We start from the raw sequence: 24,459 nt of genomic DNA on the forward strand, positions 1-24,459 counted from the left end.
TCATACCTAGGTAAAATAAATACTATATTAAATATAAATAAACTGAACATGGTTTATCACAAGTACCTCAGAGTATTTTTTTAATAAAAACCGTGAATTAGATCAGACAAACATTTAATTATGTGATTCAGAACTGTCCATGTAGCAGTTTTGAAACATCTGCTACCAAAACGATGTCATATATGTCCGAAACTTTCTACATTATCTGAAAACCCATTTCAATTCTCGTGTATATTATTTCGTTTACAATGCAGTTGTTACAACAAACTTTGTATAAACGATTTCAAGTAAGCAATTCATCAAGAGTCGCTTTGTGCAATTACGAATGAATGAGACAAGTATGTGGGCGATTGTTAATCAACTTATTGTTAACTCTATATTCTTCAATTTGGAACTTATTTCACTGCAATATATTTAGTATCTAACTTTAAAATTACTATACATCGCTATTAGAAAGTTTACTCCCAGTTTACTTCGCATTTGGAATGGTTATAAACAGGGAATTTCAAGAAAAGGTAACCTTACCTCTCTGGGTAGGTAGAAAATTGTAAAATAAGTAGATTTGCTTGGTAAACAATCTTAAGTCAGCTTCCTTACTTGAAATGTTGTGAATATATAGTTGTATATTTCATTTTGAGTTATATCATTAATCAATATCTTTTTATTTCAGTCAGCTGAAGGAGGGTTTTGATGAGGGAAATACCCTAGTATACAATGAATGTTATCAACTATTGTAGTAAACTCGCTCTGATCTAGAAAAGCGCATGGGCATTGTCCCTTTTTCTGATCTCTCCCTCTATAATCATCTTAGTAATTTGATACCTCCAGTGCAGATTCTATTTAAAAATCACTGAGACCCAAAGGTTTTATTGTGTCCTTCTTTACTCCAATATTGGGGAACCCAGTGTTTACAGCTGATATGTTGATCCTACTCCAATTAGAATCTGAATAGAACCCTATAAATTTGCATATTATCTAGATTCAAAATATTTGGACAATCTTTATAGCGACGCTGCAATCCACCACTTTTTTCATTGCTATTAATACATCATTCTATTATAGCACATAACACACTCATTTTTTTACTTTAATAGACTCATAAATCACACCTACACCATTATATTCAGAGCCAGTTTCCAGTGCCAATAGCATTATCAGAAATTAGTGTATTATATCTTAATATTTTCATGTAGTGGGTCATTTATTTGCAAAATTTTGTGTTTACACGATTATATGTACCGTCAAGTATTTTTTTAGTTGCTTTTTACTCAATTCTAGTTGAGAAAAATATTTGAAATGATATAATAATTATATTATTTTGAAACTTTCATTGAATCGTTTCCAATATGATCTGATTTAATATAAACAAATATAATGTAGTTTACAGCTTGGTCAATTATTCTCCATTGAAATGATCATAGTTTCATTATTTCAATTTATTAATGGGAGCTTTGAGGGTATGATCAAACTCAACTCCTATATCTATATTCTTGATTCAAAATCTTTTTTTTTTTTTCAATTTGGTCCATTGAGAATCTTGTTTGATATACGCGAGCTATAAGATGCGTTATCCATTATAATGGCGGAGTATTTGATAGGAGCTGATCGGTGAACCATTGTTCAAAAACTTCTGCCATAATGTCTTGTTTCTCCTCTCAAGAAAGAGAATTCTATACACAATTTTTAGAATCATCACCAAAGCCACTTTTAACTACGTCGAGTGTATCAACCAAGACTGTTCACAATCAATTATAATCGCCAAATCTATTTCGAATGATTTTGCTGTATCAATGTCAATTCGATTTTAATTTGAAATTGAGAATGTTGAAATTTCTTTTCCTAATGAAAACAGTTTCATCCTTATATCCTTCATGTTCGTAGTTCATAGTAGAATAGCGGGCAACCAATAACTCTGAAGAGAATATCCCTTCTGATAGATCCATCGTATCCCAATTGAAATTACCAAGGATCGATGCCAAACGTTGATAGCATTCTAGGAGTCAATAAGGCAAACTTTGAAGCTTGCCTGTGCACTCACAGACGACGTGGTCTTCAGTTTCTACCTTCTCCATGAACCAACTACTACAGGCAAACTTTGAAGCTTGCCTGGGCACTCACAGACGACGTGGTCTTCAGTTTCTACCTTCTTCATGAACCAACTACTCCAGGAAAGCTTTGAAGCTTGCCTCTACGACACCTATCTCCTCACTACAGGCTTCGTAGGCGATTCGGAATGCCGCTGGTGCTTCGAAAAGGAAGAAGTCCTACAGTTTGCTTTGTGACGTTAAAAAGTTCAAGCTAAGGTGCGTGGATAGCTTTCCATAGGACTTTCTAAGTCCCAAGCCTATGTCCCAAGATATTTATTCGTAGTTATTGTGCAAACAATAACAAGAAATGATGAAATTATTTGGATTGAGTGAAAAAAATGTGATGTATACATATAGAGGTTAATTTGTAATTTATGTGAAACCAGCTTCACCGTTTTATGATTTCAAAGCTTTTTTTTTTCCAATTTCTCAGTAATATTATTGGGTATAAAAACTGAAATATGTTTCTAGAAAATAAGACCCATGAGATTCCATTCGAAGCAAACAGTTAATAAATATTGGCGATAACCGCACAAGTTTCAAAGCGTTGTCTTACTGAAAGAGGAGTTTATTTTTTGATTTATCGTCCGACGGTATTAGCGTAATATTGAGCTTCAGCCAGCTGCCTCTTTTGGATTATTCATTTTCAGGATTACATAGGCGTAACTACAAACTGTGACTTCTTCAAATACCACATCGCTACAATAATTTTTTATAACTAATTTCTACCGTTTATCGAAAGTATTGATTGCGTATATAATTTGGAATTTGGAATTTTGTGGATAAAAGGAGTATAAAGTCTATATATGAAATATAGATAATTTAATCAACAAAAATAATTTAGTAGGTATAGCCAAGTGTTCTAAATATGCACCCGCAAGAATTCTAGTTGATTCTGGAATTCTGGATTCAGGTTGAAATATAAAAATTGGTTTCTCTGGATTCCCCCAGATCATTGGATATTCACCTCACCATATTTGATGATGAAATCAAGTATATAAACGTACCTTGTGTTTTTAACTTCACTTAATATCCACCCTCTACAAAAGGATCGTGAAAGGATCGAGGGGGGAGTTTTTCTTTTATATACTCTACGTCAATGGCGAAATTGATATTTTAGTAGAATATTTCGAGTTTCTGATACTTTTTAAGTAAATAACATATCATTACTTCGTGCCGATTTGGGCAAGATATTTCGTGATCGCGTGTATTCATATATGAAGGTATGTTTAATAGTAGGATTTATTTGCCATCATGAGATTGCATTTTATAAATGACTAAAATACATTGTAGTTTATTGTTTGTTGAGGTTTAATATCAATAAATGAGGTACGATAGAATAAACATCGAAATAAACGCGTGACATACGTTGAACAACATTCAATTTAAGAAACGGTTTTAGAAATGTCTCCAAATATTTACAAGAGTGAGATTGGTTGGTCATCATAATTTTTCGGTTCCAGATAGTTTTAATGTATATAACAGTTTCTGATTAGATCATATCCACTGACATGTTCAACTATAACCCTCCAACTGTGTGGATAGTTAATTGTCATAATGTGTAGAAACTGTCACAAAATCTGGAAAACCTCGAGAGGTGTATACGAGGTCTAGCTATTAAAAAACTAGACTACGCGCCTAGAGGGCGCCCTAGACGAGTGGAATACAAAAATAATAGTGCGTTGGGTACCTAGATATTTTGTCTATGCACGTCAAAAAACAGGAGCATCGTGTCAATTTCAAACTTCTCATTTAAAGGAAAAAAACGCCACCTGAGTGCTGTAAATTGTTGTAAGAGGTCTATGGGGAAAATTCTCTATCTCGTGCGCGTGTTTTTGAGTGGTGTAAACGCTTTAGTGAGGGCCAAGAGAGCACTGTAGATGACCAGCTGCCAGGTTGTCCTGTGACTGTTTCAACTCCGGAAACAGTAACCAAAATCAACCAAATTAGAAAAACTTGACACGAGGAATTAGTTTGTGCGAAGTTGGTGCCAAAAAATCTGACTCCTGACCAAAAGCTCTTGCGTCATCGGGTCTACTCAGACTTCCTTGAGAGATTAGAAAAATATCTGCTTTAAAATGGACCTGATTTGAGTCGATGGAGGCGGTTAAGCAAAAAACGACAGAGCTCCTAGAGGCCCTCATCAAAGAAAACTTCCAGCACTGCTTCGATCAATGGAAAAAAACGTATGGAAAGGTTTTTGGCGATGAGAGGAGGGTATATTGAAGGGGAGCATTCTAATTTAGAATAATTTAATAACGAGACCTCGTATTACATCCTTATGTTGTTAAAGGTGCTCGTATCGATAAGTCTACTGCAAACCGAGAAAGTATTAACTTGTATAGCAAGACTCCATCATGAAATTATTGAAATCTCCAAAACGGAACAGCAGCTGTGAAAGTTTCGAGAAGAATTTTATAGTAAGAGTCGTTTTTCTAAATGTAGAGTGCAGCAGATTGATCTCACGCAAAAACATTATATCCTGATGCCAAAACTTTTTATATTAGACACACATGACCTTGACAAGCTTGTGGATGTCAATATGGTAGCAATTATCGAAGAATCTACCAACCATATTTATTTAGTATTACCAGGTTTACCCGGATTTAATAGGCACAATATTTTCAAGGAATATTGTGAGCGTTTCTGTGTATTCCATTTGTGAAGTTATAATTTATTAGAATTATTATTAATAAATGAAAAATTCACGTCTTTTTATTATATTTATAGCAATTTTGACTTCACCAAGTTGATACAATACTTCCAGCATCATTTATCTTTTGAATTTCTTTCATAAGTGTTCGTTGTTGAAGTTTCAAAATTTAAATTTAAAATTTAACGTTCCGCTTCACTATGTTTTAAATTTTTGTTCATATTTGTCTTGCTTTTTCATGCTGATGTTTCGGTTTCAGCCTTGAATCTTTCAATATTTCATATTTTTCGATTTTGCACATTTCGTCAATCATCTGGAGAATAATTCAATAGCTGAAATATTCATTGTTTTCATTAGAATCTGATCACATTCATTTCCCGCAAATTGTTCTTCATAAAATCTAATTTTTTTAATGTAACTAAGGCCATTTACAACATATTACTCTCATCGTTTTATTCATGTACAAACATATCGATATGGTCACTGTATGACCGATTTGGACCGGCAACTTCGACAGAAGATAACAGCAGCACCAACTTTTAAATCTGTTATTCCTAGAATCTTTCTAGCACGCACCTATATTTTTCATTACATCAATATATTGTTCAAGTTCTTGAGAAAACCATGTTATGGGATATACAAAATAAAAATTAACTTGATAGAGATATCACCCGGAAACTGTGAAATGAGATAGCCGTAGAAATGGAAACGACAACAATGTTAAAACGATTAAAACGTCTAACTCCTCTATTTCCATTGTGTACACCCCTTTTGTTTGTAGAGATTTTCCAAGTTATATCCCCTATATTCCCTCTCTGTCAATTACAATATTGTGCAATAGGCAAACGTATTTTACTTTTGTAACAACATCACTTGGATAAACTTGTAATTAGGTTTTCAGGCAGCTTCATTTATTCACTAAAATTTCAAAAGCAGATTCAATAGTGCTCTATTTAGTTGGTAATTGAATATTTCCTTGTCATTACTAATATTATCGTCAACAGGATGTGGTCCCATTTTTCTTGAAAGATAAACTTCATCTCCAGAAGGTTTTCTGTCTGCTGGTGATTTGAATGTATCAGTTTAATTAGTGCAGAAGACACAGAAAACACAAAGTTTCATTGATGTAAGTTCAAGTTATCGAACTTATCAAAAGGTTACCTCATTTGGCTCTGAGTTGTGTACTTCAACCTCTTTCGAAAATGTTCCAACTGGAAGTATGGAACAAACAAAATGCCAATTGCTCTAGAATTTTTGGTAAAGCAGGTAGGACGACGTAGGTGCATTGTGATCGGGCAATGGAGAGAGAGATATCCATAGAAAGCTACTAAAAACAATAGGCCAGTATGACAGACAGAGGTAGCTGGACAAAAATATTATTTACAAATATTGCAGTTACATGGTTTTCGGCACGAGAAAAAAACGCGTTCGTTTCAAACCACTACTGCACAAATACTATCATAGTGACGGACACGTGTTGTGGGACATGCATAGACTAAATATCTAGATACCCCATTCGTCTAGGGCGCCTTCTAGGCGCGCGGTCTCGTTATTCAATAGTCAAACTTCGTATAATCATATTAAGTAAATTAAATAATTTGTTAAAAATACCGCTAGCTACGGTTCTGTTTTATTTTTAATAAAAATGAGTTATGTTTAGCCTGAAGGTTATTTGGGTAATATGCCAAAACAAAGAGAGCGTAGAAAACAGTTGTTTTAAGGGTATACTGAGAATTTAAGCTCCAATTTATTCTTGGCATTGTGCAGGATAGTTTTAATTAAGCACGCAATGATGTCGTTATCTTAGCTGTATATAATGTTAATTCCATTTGAAACAGCGAATAAAACAATCATAAATCTCTCGAAATTAGTCTGTTGAAGTCTTGTGACAAAGTCGATCAGTTTAAGATTTAGTATGGCCCTTAAATAACGCATAATTTCTTTATTCGTTACATAAAGTACAAGAAGAAAACATCTCGGATGCTGATTTACTATTTTTCAATAAAATACGGTACAGTGTGAATCCGTTGTTTCCAAAATGGTCTAGATTGACCACCAAGGGTCTATGAGCACTCGATGGGGGTCTACGAGTGATAAAAAATGGGAGTCCACAATCGTTCAATGATATTTTAAAAAGCTGAGCGACTATACTTAAACTTCAGTCGTTTGTTTACATCTAAGATCATCCCGATCAAACAGCTAAAAATTTGGAATCCTTCCAAACAAAAAAGGAAAAATACCTTGTCCAGAATTGCTGATTTCACCAAAGCAGAAACGTGGAAATGGCCTGGGAGACGTGATTAGGAGTCTTGAGAAAAATCAACATAGACTATAAGTACCAACGAGTCATCAAAGAACTTTATGCAGGAACCAGAACAAGAATTAAAATTAAGGTAGTTCAAATTAATACTGGTGTTCGGCAAGGAGATAGCCTTAGCTCAATCCTGTTTAACATTATAATGGATCAAATTATCGAGGATATAAACAAAGTCAATGTGCGGGATACAGAATGGGTCAGCGCTTCCTAAAGGTATTGTTTTATGGAGTCGATGGTATTGCCGTAGCAGAAAATGGAGACGACTTACAAAGTCTACTATATAAGATAGAAACTTTTGTCAAAAAATTTAATATGAGCATCTTAGTCAACAAGACACAATCCACAACAGGTATCAAGATTCAATTACCTAGGAGTGGATATATCTAGTGAAAGAAACCTCACAGAAGAGGCACGAACGCAAGCGATGGAAGCATCAAAAGTCAGCGGCTGTTTGAGAGCCCACAGAGCAAGACCAGAATCTATAAACAGGGGACAGATGGACAAAGCAAACAAAAACTCAGAGACCGAACACACGCAGACATGTAGGCAGACCTGTGGTATGAGAGCTGGAGTTCAGCTTCTCAGGAAGATCCAAGAAGAGGATCAAACGTACAGGATTGACAGGACCTGGTCCTATTGAAAGAGGAAGAAGAAGAAGAAGAAGAAGGGAAAAAATATTAAGAGAGACCCGTGCACAGTATGTAGAGCAGTTAGTTTTAAATCTGTTCTGCACTCAAGAATGTACTGCACTCGTCACAATCTGCGATCCTGCTGACGAATATGGACGCGTATTTATGATTCAGCTTTAGAGAAGCGGCAGGTCGAATCTTGGCCTTAAAAAAAATGCTTTTTGAGATAACTATGCACTAGAATTTGAGTTTTTAATAATATGATGTAGTTAAGTTAAATTGTCCTTTTAAACAGAATTCAGCCTTGGCAGTTAACGTGTTAAAAATTAAAAAAAAAACCGGGGTGGCGTAGATAATGAGAGTAGCTTCAAAATTATGTTATTTAATAATCTTATACTGGTGCTATCCTGTATAAATAAGGATTCTCACTTTCGATAGTTCATTTAATAAATATCTTTCTGATGTTATTTGACAAAGTGCTGTGAGTTTCCTTCCACTCAATATCCTTAATTCATGTTAATCTGCTACGGAAACCTAATTTATTCCTAGGGTTTAGCTGCTTTAGAAATTAAAAATTCCTGGTTCAGCTTCCCCTTTGAAGCCATTAAAAAAATGGGTTAGTCGTTCATTGATCTAGAAAGAGTTTGGAGATTTATAGATTTTATTAATAGTTTTGTTTGCAAATAAACTTCGCTATATATCAAAGAAAATGATAGAGTCAGTTATTTGCAGATATTGACGGCACATCATGCTTATTGACACAGATTTAAACTTCGAACTGTTTCATCAAAATTTACATACTATTAAAAATTGTTGAAGGAGCCTTGCCAATTTAGTTGGCTGCTGTGTCGTGTATAAATCATTGAGATACATCAAAGAGTGATTTTTGTTTATTTCTCGCAAATTATCGTTTCATTGGATATTAAACTCTGCAACGCTACATTTCATTCTATGTCCTCATCCAATTAGTAGTATATCTAAGATCTAGATTTTGGAAGATCCATTTTAGTTTGCTTATAAAAATTTTTTGCGCCACGTCAGCTCTAAACGCTGTATTTCTATTTTTTCAACAGATTTCTCCTGTCATACTTTTCCAATGATTTTCTTTGCATGTAATATCAAACAATTTTATTTCCTTCCGGTGGGTCATCAATGGAAAATGTCAACTTTTTGCAATTTACAATAAGAGAAGACTCCATACAGAAAGTTTTTTACAAGATGATATATATATATAGTTAAATTGAGAAATTGCAATTAACTAGTTTCCAGAATAGAATGAATAATCATAAATTTGGTCAACAAAATCACTACCATTTAATTGACAAGTACTAAGATGGGTTTGAATTTCATCAAATGTGAACGTCAGGTCTCTAATCGTCATGTTGTCGTTGCCTGTCCATTTAATTATTCATTTCCAACTTCTCATCCAAAACTATAACAATCTTTAATCATTTTTCTTCGCTCAGTTTGGGAGCTAAGACAGAATATAGGCTTTGCTAGTGCTAACCCCATTTACATTTATCTTTTTGACGTAGGACGCTTTATGACCTTATGGTATGACCTGATATTACCAGTCATTGAGGAATATAAATCATCTATAAAGCTAGCAAATATCTAAAACAAAAATTTTGATCATTATTATGGATTAAACAAATTTAACGAATGTGATAAAATAGTTGTTTGAAGATTGGAATTTTTTTTCTATTTCTGAATAGATATTTCTTGCTATTTTATAGAGATAATTCCCAAATTCTGAGTATCTTTCGTAATTTATTCCATTCTGCAAATTTATGATGAAACAAATCTTTCAAAATATTAATTATCTTGCTATATTTAGATATGAATCCATTAGGCAAATTTTTTATATACCAAAACTGAATAGAATATAAGATATATTTAAAATCGAAATGTTAGACTAGAAACCGCAACAACAAATAAGACGAGTACCTGTCGGAATGACAGGGGGTGGTGATTCGATTCGATATCCTCGACTCGGCTCCTTCGACGCCTCGTCCACAAACATCTATCTCGTACCGTACTAAAGCACTTTCCGAACTTATAACGTGAATAATTATTCACCTATAGGACAAGATTTTACTCCTGATATGTCGGACTCGTTTCCCCTGTCGGCTAAAAACCTACTCCTCTTTCTTCGAAATGTATTTCCCTGCCGTTAGGTATTACTTCGTGAAAGAAGGATATAGTAATCATACTATTTCTTCCTTGTACTTGTCCTGGAAGTCGTTAGCTTCTTCTTGTTCATCTGCCTGCTTTTCTAGCTTCTCGATCCGTTTCTAGACAGCGGAGTTTGAGAATCTCAGTAGCGAAAGTGCTTGTCTCTATCCAGGCTGTTTTTGATCTCTAGACGGAGCTCTTGTTTTCACACAGTTTCCCAGATAATGTAGGATGATTTGAAACGATGGTACGCAAAAAATATACCCTCATCATCCTGCGCAAGACGGTCACTCGGGAGACATAACGTGCTTCGAGGTATTCTCGGAAGCACCATTGTCCTGATATCAACTAAGTCAAATAATAATTGATCTCTCCATGTTCATGGCCCGAAAGTGTGTATTTGTGGATATAGGTAAGTCCATAAGCCATTTTCCGAGGAATTCCATTGTTTTTATTATCGTGGTAGGCTGTTTTTCTGTTCTTCATTTGTGAGTTTTGCTTAGGTTGATTCGATAGAACATTATCGACAGTAAAGAGATTGAAATTGATATAAACTCAAATATCAAATAGAAATATGCGACCTGCAGGCTGACCAATTTTTTACATCTCGTGGAGTAACTGGAATGGAAATATTCAAATTTGAAAGATTTTGGCCAAATGTTCGAATTTTTTTGAAGTACATGTATTTGCGAGCGTGTTTACTCTAATTTGAAGTCAAACTATAGGAACAGTTTGAAACATTCCACTCTTGAAGATATATTTAGATTTTCCACAACAAATATTGATGTGGACATAAAAGATATTAATGATAAACAATTACAACAATTAATATATGACGAATATTTCATAGTTTTCAGTTTTCCATAAACCGAAGTGTTTGGTGGAGAAAATATGGCCCTCGGGCTGTAATAAGCTGGGCAGCCCTAAATTAGCGCTTTTTATAGAAATAATATATGAAAACAAAACTTCCAAACAAAAATGTGAATTCCTTCATCTGAATGAAATGCGGTAATATACTAGAGAAATCACCCTGTATATGAGCAATCCAATCAGTTCACAGTAATATGACGTAATACGTCACTGATGACGTGCATCGGTATTTATTTTACAACCACCTAATACGTAATTCCAAGTGAATTTAGAAAAACGTTGAAGGTTAAGATATTTATATTCAATTCCGGATGGCAGCTGCTTCACTACATTTGTTCTATATTCCGTACCTTCGAGAACCGTAATAAAATGAGACGTGTTATTGCAAGTCGAAAGCACAGGCTGTGACCCCTAAAACGATAAAATACCTCGGAAAATCTTATTATTTGATCATAAGCTCCTTGTAGTCGGATAGAAAACGGTATAGAAAGGTTTCAGTTGCACAATACAAGGTACATGTCAGTTACTTGTTCTCATTGTACACTGAAGGAACTAGCGATGGCTTCGTTGACAATATGCCCATATTTTACCGAGATAATACATAGATCAAGAACCGAAGTGAAGAAAAGAGGAATATTTCGATATTTCTAGACGGTTTAACTATAAACTGATAACTATAATTCCCGAAAAACTAAAAAGTAAAAACCTTGTTATTACCTGCGATATCAAGTAGAACAGAATGAAATCCAAAGAATGTATTTTAAGTATGAATTTTAATAATTCCAAGCATTTCTGTGACAAAGATACGATTATTGAATCTGAAAAGTCTGATCAATTTTGATATAGATTAATGCATTTAAATTGCGCGCGTGATTCAAATCAGTAACATTCTTTTTCTAAATTGGTACAACTTTTATCGGTGTCAAGTGGTGTGTATTTATCAGCCGTTTATTTACGAAACGAGAAGTTTATCTGTCATACGTGGCTATGGAAAATAGAAAAGTTAACCCGGCGTTACATACGTAGACCCCAGTTGCGGAAAACTCTTTGGAAATGAAGCTCAATACTGAGTATACGCTGTTGAAACCTGCTAAACCCCACCTATGTCTTTGTGTGACTGATGCTGTTTATTTTGAGTTCTACGCAGCAAAGTGAAGAATTTATCATAGAGTTTAAAGTTTAAAGAAGTTACTTTAGACACGTGGGAACTTTTTTCACTCAAGTTACGTTAAATGATACTAAAAAGCGAATTGAATGTTTTCTTCAGAAATACCGGTTTAAAGCGTGTCAAAATTATTATATTCATTCTACGTAAAGTTTTGTGATATCAAAATTTTGGATATTAAAAATTAATTTTTTCAGTTATAATTGCACTAAATTTGAAAAAAAAATCCATATTAATGGATAGAGGACTAAAACCCCTTCCCAACAATGTACCAACAATTTAAAATTTTCGAGAGGGTGATTATAATTCAGAAGGGGCGCTGGACGGGGATAATATATTGTATAATTGTCAATATTTAATTTATAAGAATCGTGAATAGAATAATCAAATTATTAGAGATCGTATTAATTCCGTTCTGATAGATAAAATCGAAAATGACAAAATTCACTTGAACGATAAACTCTTTTTCAAATAAGACGGTGCATCTTCACATTATGGTTATTACCGTAATGAAGGATTTCCAGGCAGTGGATGGTAGAAGAGGTTTACCTTCGTAATCTATGATTTAATGCGCTTAAATTTCTATTTGTAGGGGTATTAAAAGAGTAAAATTTATAAAACCGAATCCGCTCCTTTGTAAGAGTTAAGGCGAAAAGTACATGAATGCAGTCTAATTAATTTTCAAATGCTTCAAAATGTTCCAAGTAATTTCGTTCGGGGTCTTCAAAATTGAATAAAAATCGATGAACGTATATTTCAATAATTATCGAGAGTATTTCATGTTTAATTATTTTCCAATTTGGTTTTCGTTACTTTACAATTAATTACCTATCTTTTGTATTTGTCAAATTTGGTTTAATGTACTTTTCGTGTGACAGAAAAAAATGGAACACTCAAGGACACCATTGTTTCAACAAAGTTCCTGGCTGGATCCACACTATAATGTTGATTACGGTTCGTTCGCGGTCTGATCTTGGTCTGGTGAACTTGCATTAGATGAAAAACAATTGAAAAACCATTCATTATATTCATATTGTCTGAGCGAGATCTAACTTGTCACATTGCGTTGATCTTCATCAAGATTAAAATATATAACACCTAATTCTTCAATCGAAATGATCAATGACATTCTTCGGCTGCGTATATCGAATACTTTGATATCAATGATGCTACCTTAGGTAGATTGTCCGATATTGCTTCGATAAATCATTTCATAGTCTTTGAAACCCTTAAAAAACACAAATTGCACTAAACAACTAATTACCTCGACTCACGACAACAGAATGGCGTTTGAAAGGCGACACGCAGCGATCACGTTTCAATATTTACTTACTTTCTACGTCATAGCCGCAGTAACCAATAGAAACATGTTTTCTGTTACGTGTTATTACTCAAATTAACATTAATCAATTTATATTTGTGATTTACAATATTTTAAGTTATAATATAATGCAATTCAATATAAATTCATAAATAAAAAGGGTAATAAAAATTTTTAAATATGTTAAATACCCAAATTACCGACCATTGCAAGAACCCTATTCAAAATAGTATCCAAATAAACTTTAGCGATAACTTTTTAGCACCCCGTGAAAACTTAATAAGAGTAGAAATTTATGTTGACCTTTTAAGTGTGTATGTTGAAATTTCAAATGTTTGGCTCGTTTCCAAGCAGAATCACCTATTGGAAACAAACATTACAATCTATATACAAAAGTTTTGCTTTATAGAAGATTCCATTTCAAAAGAAAATATTGAGTACGTATTGCATTTACATCAATTTTACAAGGATGTATTCAGAAGAACAAATTCCACTCCAAAAATAGTATACTGCTGTCATTATTATTTTGAAATGACCTTAATTGTAATTTATTCGATGTTATTATGTATCTGCCAAATCAGATACAAAAATAACACTCGCAATTTTAAGGTCACACAACTTAGATGAATTTTCTCAGAATGTTTTAATGCTGGTAGTGGTAAAAATAATTGAGTACGAACATTAATGTCAGTCAAGGCACTAATCGACAACAACATACTGAGGGACATCAACAAAATTTTTTGTATAGAATAAAATTTTATTTTATAGTTTATGAATTACTTATTCCGAATCGACTTTGGTTCTCGAAATTTATCAGGATACAATGAAAATAAAAGGAAAAATTATCTGTGGACGAGAAGGGAGAGGGGGTGAGTTTTTGAGGGTGAAAACCGTTGATCTCGATTTCCTGCAGGTCTTATGGAAAAAAGTCAAAAAGCAATGTTGGGGATGATAGAAAGGTGTACATCGTTTGTATGCACGTTTGTATTTCACAAAACCTCAAAATTTATTTGAGTCATTCAGAAAACAAGTTTCTGGTTTGTTATTCTCATGTTTTACACAAAAATCTTTTCTCGACGAAGTTCGGTTAAAACGTACCTTTTCATGTCTCAAATATATTGCAATTCATTTGATTTTAAATTTTTATTTTTTAATTTTCACTTAATACTTTCAATCGAAAATTCTCCCGTCAAAATATCAAAATAACTGAAATAGTCAGTGAGTTTTTTGTTCATCAAAATCTCTATTTTCTGTTGTTGTGAAAAAATATTACCATCATCATGGTAAATTATCTGTGTGAACAGTGTATTAAATATGTGGTACGTGCTGCTTTATGCTGAATTTTCTCCCAATTTCGCATGAAATAGTTTGACTGCAATGTAATAAAAAAATTAGAGCAAGTAAGAACTCCATTTTTTCCATAAATATTTGAATTAGACTTTTTCAAGTCTTTGTCAGAAGAACCATACGCCAATTTTCGAAACTTCTTCTAAATCAAATTGATTCATTGGATACTGTAAATCAAAAACTTCAAAAAACCTCATTTTTTCAGACTACTTAAATGAATTGGAATAATAACTGAAGTTTGGTATGATGTGATTATCCAAATCACATTATTCCAGCGATGATTGGGGTGATTGAAGTTAGTTGGTTTGAAGGACATAGAAGATCCTGAGTTTATCTCACTAACGCAATACCCAGTATGTTTCTTAGAACAATCTGTTATTATTTAAACTTCATTCAATATTATAATTTTATTTTTTTTTTCAGGAATACAACAGGAAGAAGTCACTCGCTCAATTAAAACCTACTTACACACCGAGTTTATCAAAAACAACAGCAAGAAATAAAAATAAATCCAGGTCAGCTGTGAAAATATCAAAATTTAATCTATTCGCCAGAAAAACAGTTGACAGTCATTTATTACTATGTGTTCAGTGCAGTTGTTGTAATTCAAGTGTGTTTAGTAGTGAAACAGTTGAAAGCAATAATCTCGAACTTCCAGGATTTATAGGACAGTTCACCGGATAGGGTCCCGTCCTTCAGTTACTTATTGTAAGTCCCAAGACTTTTGTTTGAAATTTATTGTACAGAGTGAGTTTGGTGTATAGAGCTCCTCAATTATCGCGGAAACGACTTTTATAAATTTTTGTGCGCAAAGATCTTGTGATACGACCTGTATCATGGCGATATCTACATTGTTGTCAAATAAAGAAATTTGTTATTTCAAATAGATCACCCTACATTTACATTACCTCATCCGAACATGAACAAAAAATTTATATTTTCAGTTGAATAATCCACTATTTGTACAGTCCTTCAGTTTCTATTTTATCCAATCCTGCATCTTGTGGCAACTTCATGTTGAGGGATTCAAAATTTTTGACTCTTCTAGTATTATCTTTTGTGTTTTTTCCTTATTATCATCCAGTCTTGTGTTCATTCATTCTTATATTCATTATACATGTTTCAGTTCTCTTCTTTAATCATTACTATGTCATCTGCATATGGTATCTTCTAAATTTTGCTGTTTTCCGTTTCTCATTTTCTAATTTTATACTATTTTCAATGTTTTTTTGTTATGTAGAGTCGTTTGTGAAACACTGTGATTAGGTTAACTTGGGAAAATTGGAAGCATCGAGTAACGGATGATAATCATAGACAAAAAACAAAATAAATACGTTTCGAATTGACTCAAACGTAACTGGATAACAAACGCAATCAAATAAACAGACTGGTTTGGAATTTATCAAGATGACCACGCCGGTCTGAACGTCCCAGTGATCACATCATTGATAATGTTGAAGAGATTGTTTGTTTAATTCGAATTTATTCCCGGCTTGTCCTTTTCTTAATACAGATCTGTGATAATGTTTTTTTTTTTTAATCTGGAAGAGGCAAAAAACTGTCGATTAATAGTAGAACGAACATGACATGATTTATATCTTATATCATAAAATAAATCAAAATTATATTTAGAGAAAATTTGTTCCTTCACAATATCCAAATAGTATTTGAAAAATTGCTAACAGGTGTACGAAAGCTCCATACGAAAATATAAATATCAACGAAACGTTAAAAATAAGTGTACGACTACGACCAATTATTTTTATTTGTCGTAAACACTTTAGGCGTGAGTTGATCGGCCATAAAAATTGGAGAACTTTCGTATTTGATTGGAGTGCATCCATCTGAAAATAACCTGTTTGCAAAATAGGGGTTCTCAATTGTTCTCTAATAACTGGAAGTCGTTTTTCATTCTTCTCCAATGTCAAATTTTCTGGAAATAAATTTTTGACTATTTACTTTTATTTGAAGGTCAAATTTGTATCAAAATAACAGCAACTTCTACTATGAGTTGTATATTAATTACAGATGGATATTTGGGAGCTCAAAACCGGTTGAATTTCTTAGAACGTAGGGGAACAGTGGTTCGAACTACCCCATAGCTCTTAGAAATAAGTGAATGCTGAAATATTCCAGAAATACTAGCGAAAATGGTGTGTTTCCGAAAATGATTGATGAAAATGTACCTCAAATGCACGAAATCATGTGTTTTTATATTAATTGTTCTTACAAATTTTCAATTCCAGTGATTATCAACTCAAAGAATTAACTTTCTTTCTATTTCGTACAAGTTCAAACCAAGAAAAAGTTGGTACTGACGGTTTTAGGGGGTTACCTGAAAAGTTTTCGATCTAGCCCCTGGATTTTTTTTCCATTATAAATGAGATCTATACACCCTTTCAAATAGTAGTTGCCGTATCCTCAAAATAGGCGATATCAGAGCAAATGGACGCATCGGTTCATGTCTTCAGAGTTTCCTCTTTATATATTGTTAGCTCAACTTCTTCTTCTGATGCCATCTTGCATTTGTTCTTACTATTTTGCTATCCTTAACTTTCTTGTATCTTTCTCACCTCTCCTATCCATTTTTTCTTTGCTCTTTTTTTTCTTTTCGAAATTTTGAAACGCAAATAACTTGAAAACTAAAAGCGATTCGAAAAAATTTGTTTTCTACAAAAATGGTTTCGAGTCATTTTTTCGTTAGAGCCACTACTTCTGAGTAAATCTCAAAGCCGAGCATCCGCTCGCGAATTTCCGTCAGTGCAAATTCAAGTCGACTCTTGGAAAACTATTTCGTTTTCAAAAAATCAAAATGCTTTTGTGAGGTTAAGTATCTCTTCATTTCGTTCTAATTTGTTTGTGATTTTAGGACCTTGAAACTGCAGAATAATTCTATGAAACTACAGAGGGTTGATACTAACATCTACACTCAGAACCATAAAGTAACGGGAAAATAATAACCATCCATCTAACATCGTGACTAATGGAGGGTTAACGCTATTTTGGAGACGGTTTTAATTGCTAAAACATTAGTTCGAAATGAAAGATATTTTATAATACAAGAACAGAAATTTGTAACCCCGACCCTGAACCTAGATCCGGGCTATCAACATTATATACCGTCTCTTCTCAATTCCGGTCTACCATTGAACAAAATTCCTTTTCTTTTATTCATTTCTTAAATTTCTTATCGTATTTTAGCATGCGGCACGTATCGCTCTAGCTGCAAATATATAGGTAGGCTTCGAATACATCTGAAAAGTTTAAGCAAACTTTTCCGAGGGAATCAATTTCATAAAGCTCCATCATTCGAGCAGGAAATGAATGTAAAGCTTTCCTCCTTACCAACGATGTCGAAAGTACGTTATTTCGACTGAGGTATGATTCCAGGAAAGTCAATACACTTTATGAATATTGGCTCAAATATTAGAAACAAATATTTTATCCTTCGTCTATTCTTAATTTGAAGGATTTCTATCGATTTTATACGTTTTTGTTGTTGTTGTTGTCTGGATTTTAGGTCTCTTTTGATTATTGTTTCTATATCAATAGCTACCAAAGCTACAACTTGCGATTCATCGATATAAGTTTAATTTGAATTTCAAAATATATTGAATACTATAAACTTTGTGCAAAAATAAAAGTTACATCACGTAATTCTGCGAAATCAACCGTTTTCAACAAATATATTTTCCCCTAATTCTTTTCAAGCTTCAAGCTTATCATTTACCAAAATGCCAGCCTTTTTCAGATAGTGTACAGTTTAGTGCATGGATGCGACCCGCCCTATTTTCAGGGTATATTCTCGGATTTCCAGATTGCCGGGATCATTCATTTCGGTATTCATTTTACGTTAGTATATGAGATAACGCCACTATATGGTTTTTTCAATACCATCCGATTAGTCGAGATATTGGTAACGTGACTTTTCCTTTGAGTAATGAACATTCAGTTACCATACATCTCCTCATAGTATCGAACTGATAATAAATTACTTTATAAGTTAACGTTGGGTTGAATGAAGAAAAAGTAATAAAGTTAGATATGATCTAATCTATCTCCGGTTTCTATTCAACGACTATTAAACAGCAGATACCAAAAATGCCAAAGTTTTTTCCATTTTGTCATCAAATATAAAAGCTAAAATCAGTGAATTATTTCATCGACAGATTATGCGGAAAATAAAAATTTTCACCTGTTCACACGCTTCTTAAAATCCCACTTGAAGTTATTATTTATTCATTTAGGTTAATAAGCAAATTGATAAAAATGAACAATAATAAAATGATTAAAAATGACAAATTTTCACATTCTTCCATTCTTTTGAGTTAATTTCTTTTATTATGTCGAAGTACCTCAAAAACATGTTTTTTGAACTCATCAACCGCTTCTTCAGGTGTAGAAAAACGTTGACCTCGTGGTTTATGGAACGGTGAAGACATGTGCAGTTAATCCGAAGAAACAGGCGATCATTTGCTTCTAAGTACTTTTTTTGGATTTGGCTCGTGTCTTGTGTATTGTAGTTTAGTTTCGAGTTTATATGCATAGATACATGATTTGACGGTTGTTACGATCTTGTGAAGTACCGCCATTGAAATTATGCGGCAGTTCTTGAAATCCAACGCGAACAAATCTTTTTGACAGTCGAATGTTCATGCAAAATTTGAATGTATGCGAGTGAAACTAATAGCCAAGTGCGCATAGCATCGGTGCTTTCTAGTACAACAGCCGATTTTGGACTAAATTCTTCCTATAGCGAAGTCCGAATACGATTGAATTCGAAAAACCAGCTCGAAATGGTGATTCATTACCAAAATTTTTTCATTTCTTGGTCAAAATGAATATTTTCCTGTGAGCAACTTAGATACACCTGATCTGATTACGTTCACCATCAAAAATCTCAAACTTTATGATGGCGATGTCAAATTTGACATATTCATATTATATCAAACTCTTTTCGTACAAAAATTCCTGTCAAAAGTCACTTAATTGATGAAAACGCTTCTCCGGTTCATTATTCGTACTTTGTCAGTTGTAAAGGAAAAAATTTAAATGCCAGTGCAGGAAATGAATCACTTCTAGTATGACATATTCTCTACTGTATGCTAAAAAATTTTCATTAGGTTAATCACGACATATCGTAATTTTTCGAGCTATTTTCCATTGACAGATAACAGATTTCCAAACAGAGGATCTTCTATAATTGTACAAATTTCCAGTGCATCAATTAATGTCTGTTTTAGTTTTCCTTTTATAGTATTTGAAAAAATTGATTGGAAATACCAGATAACTGTTCTTGTTTAACAGTTTTCCAGTTTTATAAGTGAAGGAATGAAATAATGTCTGTCGGATCTACCGATGACTTCTTTTTGATAATTATTTTACCCGGAGATAACTCGTTTCGAATGAACCGTTCATTTCTTGCATCATCATGCTTTTCAACCCCGCGATTTTACAGACAATATAAACAAAAGTATTTGGAAAATACACCTTGTAAACTCACGAACAAAACTAATGACTTTAAGGTCACTGCACAATTTCCATTGTTGTTTTGAAACTTTATTGATTCAATTAACTTACACATTTACAATATACTGCGTGGAATAGATTTCATTCCCTTTATTCATTTTACAGACAGAATTTCGAATAATCAAGAACAAAGCGCTATTTGGTATTATTACAGTCATTAATTGATTGAAAAAGTCCCGAGATATCAGTCTGATAGCAGTTTTATCTTTCTTTTTCGCAAAACTCCGAGTAAAAATTACTACTCTTTCTGGACAGGCAGCTTTTGTATGCGGTGTTAACAAATACCACTGTTGTATTAACATCCATCTCCAAAGAGATAATTAATTTATTAATTCAGTTCCGTGATTCTCGAAGTGATTCAGGTGAACCACCAGGGGTCCGCGAGAGATTAGACGGGGGTCTACGTTGGGCGTGATGAAAAAGATCGTCCAAAATCGTGAGCGGGAGTCCATGAATACAACAATACAACGCGTCAAGACTTGTCGTTGCCGCGCTGGCCGTCGTCCCGTCCGCAACGCTTGTTCAGACGTGTAAATTAATATTACTTGAGGTTTATGTGTTTTAAATCTTGCATGAACTTGTTTGATTTTCCACAAATATAAATACGAATGATAAGGATAAACGTTACTAATTTTTACTCGGAATTTCATGAAGAAAAGTCAATGGATATTTGTGTTGACTAGTGACGGAATTTGTGATGAGCTAACTTAGAGTACAATCAATGAAAATTTGATTGAAAATTGGTTCAGTCGATTTTATTGTTTGAGAATCAAAGCTACAAAGAAATAAATTTTAACCATTTTTCGAAAACTGATAATTTGTCGTGAAACTCAAGTTTCCATAGATATATTTATCCCCACCGGATACTGCCAAAACAAGGTACCTCCATAATTTGAAATTTTGAGAAATCGTCGTTTAATAATTGAAAAAAATCAAAGTAAGTAACAAAACAAAAATTCCTAAACTTATCCAGGTTTTGTTAGTATGTTTTTCGAACATTTTTTAATCCAATGGAGTACTCAACTCCGAATTGAGTAAAAGTGGAGTTACTTTGTTTTGGCAGTACCCCGACGAAATATGAACCAAAATATGTTTGGTCGATCCATAAGAGAGCCAGCGTGAAATTTTATTTAGATGTTTGATAGTTCGAAAAACGTTAAAATGTTAACCACTAATCGTTCACGGTTCAGAATCAAACAACAATAAGAAACAGAAGGCGGCAGACCTTGTTCCAATTTTTGTGATTTTGTATAATCCAGAAACATAATTTTGAATCGACAAAATCACGCAAATCAGATGAATGTCTGTTCCACATTTTACTCAAATTTAATTCTGAATTGAGCTAAGCTAATTACATCAGCCTATTCCGGTACTTTTTCGGAAATATAATGGAATAGGTTAACGCGGTGCAGAAGAGCGTAAACCCGTATAATTTTGCACACTAGTAGTTGCAATTGTGACCCAGTTCAGTTGACATCCAACTATTGTTTTCGAGCGCTGACAATTGGAAATGTGTTCCTAACTTACCATTAATGGAATTGCAGGATTGATTTTCGCGTCGGCCCTATAATAAGCCGTGGAATATGCTGCTTCCTCTGAATTTCATCCTGGTTTGTTCTATTTAGGATTTATTTTAGATTGTGTGACGTAAAAATCGAGAAATTCTACGGTTCTGAAATATAAATTCAATACCACACTTCCTACAAATAACAAAGATACAATTTGTTCATAAAGTTACGATTTTCCAAATATTTCGATATCTATTGGGCTTAGAAAATGTTGAATGAATAGTTCCTGATAAAAACATTCTCATTTCTCCTCTGAATACGCTTTAATGTTGTTTTGAAATTTATCTAAATAAGCATACAGCATATTTACTTTAAACACATACTGTATCTCGAGGCTTTGAAATTTTCATGGGAAATTCTCGACAAACACATCATATTTTTTGGCTTCGTTATTTTCAGAATTTCATATACTGTTTCATATAGCTTTTTATAACGATTCGGCAATGTTGAGAATTTGCGAAAGAGAAATCGCTTATTGTCCAAAAATTGTTACAATCTTTGAGCAAAACCTTGTAAAAACTAAAAAACAAACATAAAAATAACTGAAATAAATATAAAATTTTAATATACAGAAAAATTCTACAATAAGGAACGAAATTATAGGTAACTAGCAATACCCGTCGCGGTTTATTGAACATATCCAAAGTTATTTGGTTCTATCTCTGACTTCAGTAAAGGCAGATTGAGTTGTTCATTTTCTAATTAGATTACATTTTCATCAAAGGAACCATGCCATAAGCTCTTCAGATAAACACCACAACGACATTTCCAGCCTACGATTGACATCGTTCAACAAATCAAAGCCATTTCTGGTTGTTGCTACAGTGATTCACATAGATTGTCGCAGTGGAAACGCAGATGTCTTCTTCGATCTCTATGCTCCATTCAACCCTTAAGGAGCTCGGAATGTTATTCCTTTCTTTCTCGTCTTTCACAAGAAGATAATTGTTAGCAGAAGCCACTCTTTGAAGTCATCGTGTGTTTGATTCTCTTGCATCTGCGAAAGTTATGGTGTTGGCAGCACAATTGCCGAACGGGAATTTTTGGATCCATTAGTGATATTCATTCTATTCACATTTACACTCAACCAACATTGGTAGTGTCTATCTGGAACGCGTGGTAGCTAGGTGGTTGTATAATTGGTTGATAATATTGAGTGAAAAATTAAGCGTCAGTTACCCGAAACAGATTATAAAATATCTAACATACTGTTTCATTTTGCGTATTCAATCTAATTGGGAGTGTTGAATGAAAATCTAAACTTTGAGGAAACGGGTGGAATTCATGAAATTATTCTATAGTTAAGCTCACTTTGATTCTTCAACTGAATTAATTACTCATATAAACGGTATAGGATAAAGCATCAAAGCATACTGAATAAGGATTTGGTTATTATTCCAGTTTGATAATCACTTATTTGATTATAAAATTTTCTCATTGAATTTTGTATTGTTTCATATATATACAATTCATAAGGTATTTTAATTTTTTATATATTCTGTTTTTAATGAAAATAGTGTCTAATAACCCTATAGTTAATATTATTATATCGTCATTATTCCGATAGTTTCCTAATAGTTTCCACAATTATATCACCAGAAATATTTTTCTTCAAAGCTTCTTATCTTGAATACGCAAGAAATTTTTTCACTACAAAAACTCCAATTGTTTTCATCGTTTCTCAACTTTGTGGCAAAACCTCAAGCTGATTTTGGACACTTTCGATGAGTGAATAGGTGATGGATTGTTTCATTTAAGTGATTCATCATCTATCGCACCCTATATAAGATTATTATCTCCTTAAATATATTTTTTGTACTATTACTAAGATCTAAACAATAATTTGATACACTGTTTTCTTATCAACCTCTCTAATAGCTAACCTCATTTGTATACCATGAATCTCTGTCTATACAGTGTTGACATTAATATACAGATCGATTTCTCTTTGATTAATCCATTTTATTTTAAGAAGAAAAAACATTGAAAACTAGTTCACTTGATTTGCTTTCTGTTCCGTCATAATAGGGCATTCACCGAAAATTTTTTATCTAATAAGGAACCAATTCCTAATACTTCGCCAATCCTCGTACATATCTGAAATAGCTATAAGAAATTATCAGATTAAATGTGGAAGAACCAGTTCGAAGATAAAAAGATTGTTGGGGCTAATCCTACGAATGCACTGGAGACCAATCTGAAAAGTGAAACACTGCTTTGGGAAATCTTATCTAATCGAAAGGGGATTTCTTCGAAAAATGTCACTTGAATAGTAAGGAATAACACCTATACGGATGTATAAAGGTAGGCTCAATACTTGGGAAACAAACCTTCAGAATCACACTTTTCTCAAGATTATTGCTGTTCCGATACCCTTCAATTAGTGATGATTAAGACGCCGTCTTCCATAACAACTACACACACTATATGATAATAATTAACCTAGTTTGGTAATATGTTTACAGTTTATAATCGAAGTTTGAGAAATACTTGATAATTTTGTTATCAAAACTTGAAGTAAATTGAATGAAAAATGATCTCCGCTATCAACCGTATTATCAATAACTTTCCAAAACTTTCAGTTATTCCCTGAGACTCTTCGGAAACTTTTAATAGCTTTTGGATTGATATTGATCCTGTTATGTTTCACAAATCAATCCAAGTTGCAATTGGTTACTAGGGATCGGAGAAATTATTTTTAAAATCGAGGTACTTGGTTCAAATTTTCTATTGAGTATTGAGTTAAATTTTTTATGGCCTCTCATATGAGGAGACTTTTCAGTTCAAAATTCTGTTAC

At 33.2% G+C, this 24,459-nt stretch overlaps 1 protein-coding gene across 1 annotated transcript in view; it reads left to right on the top strand.

Annotated features, from left to right (window-relative positions):
• LOC130443441 (octopamine receptor beta-2R) overlaps positions 1-24,459 on the top strand; it is a 158,330-nt gene that overhangs the window by 67,329 nt on the left and 66,542 nt on the right. Inside the window, exon 2 of the mRNA XM_056778063.1 lies at positions 14,988-15,272. The gene's annotated coding sequence lies outside the window, so the exon portion shown is untranslated. The remainder of the gene's footprint in view (positions 1-14,987; positions 15,273-24,459) is intronic.

This window comes from Diorhabda sublineata, chromosome 4 (assembly GCF_026230105.1).
Source record: "Diorhabda sublineata isolate icDioSubl1.1 chromosome 4, icDioSubl1.1, whole genome shotgun sequence".
Taxonomy (NCBI): Eukaryota; Metazoa; Arthropoda; class Insecta; order Coleoptera; family Chrysomelidae; genus Diorhabda; species Diorhabda sublineata.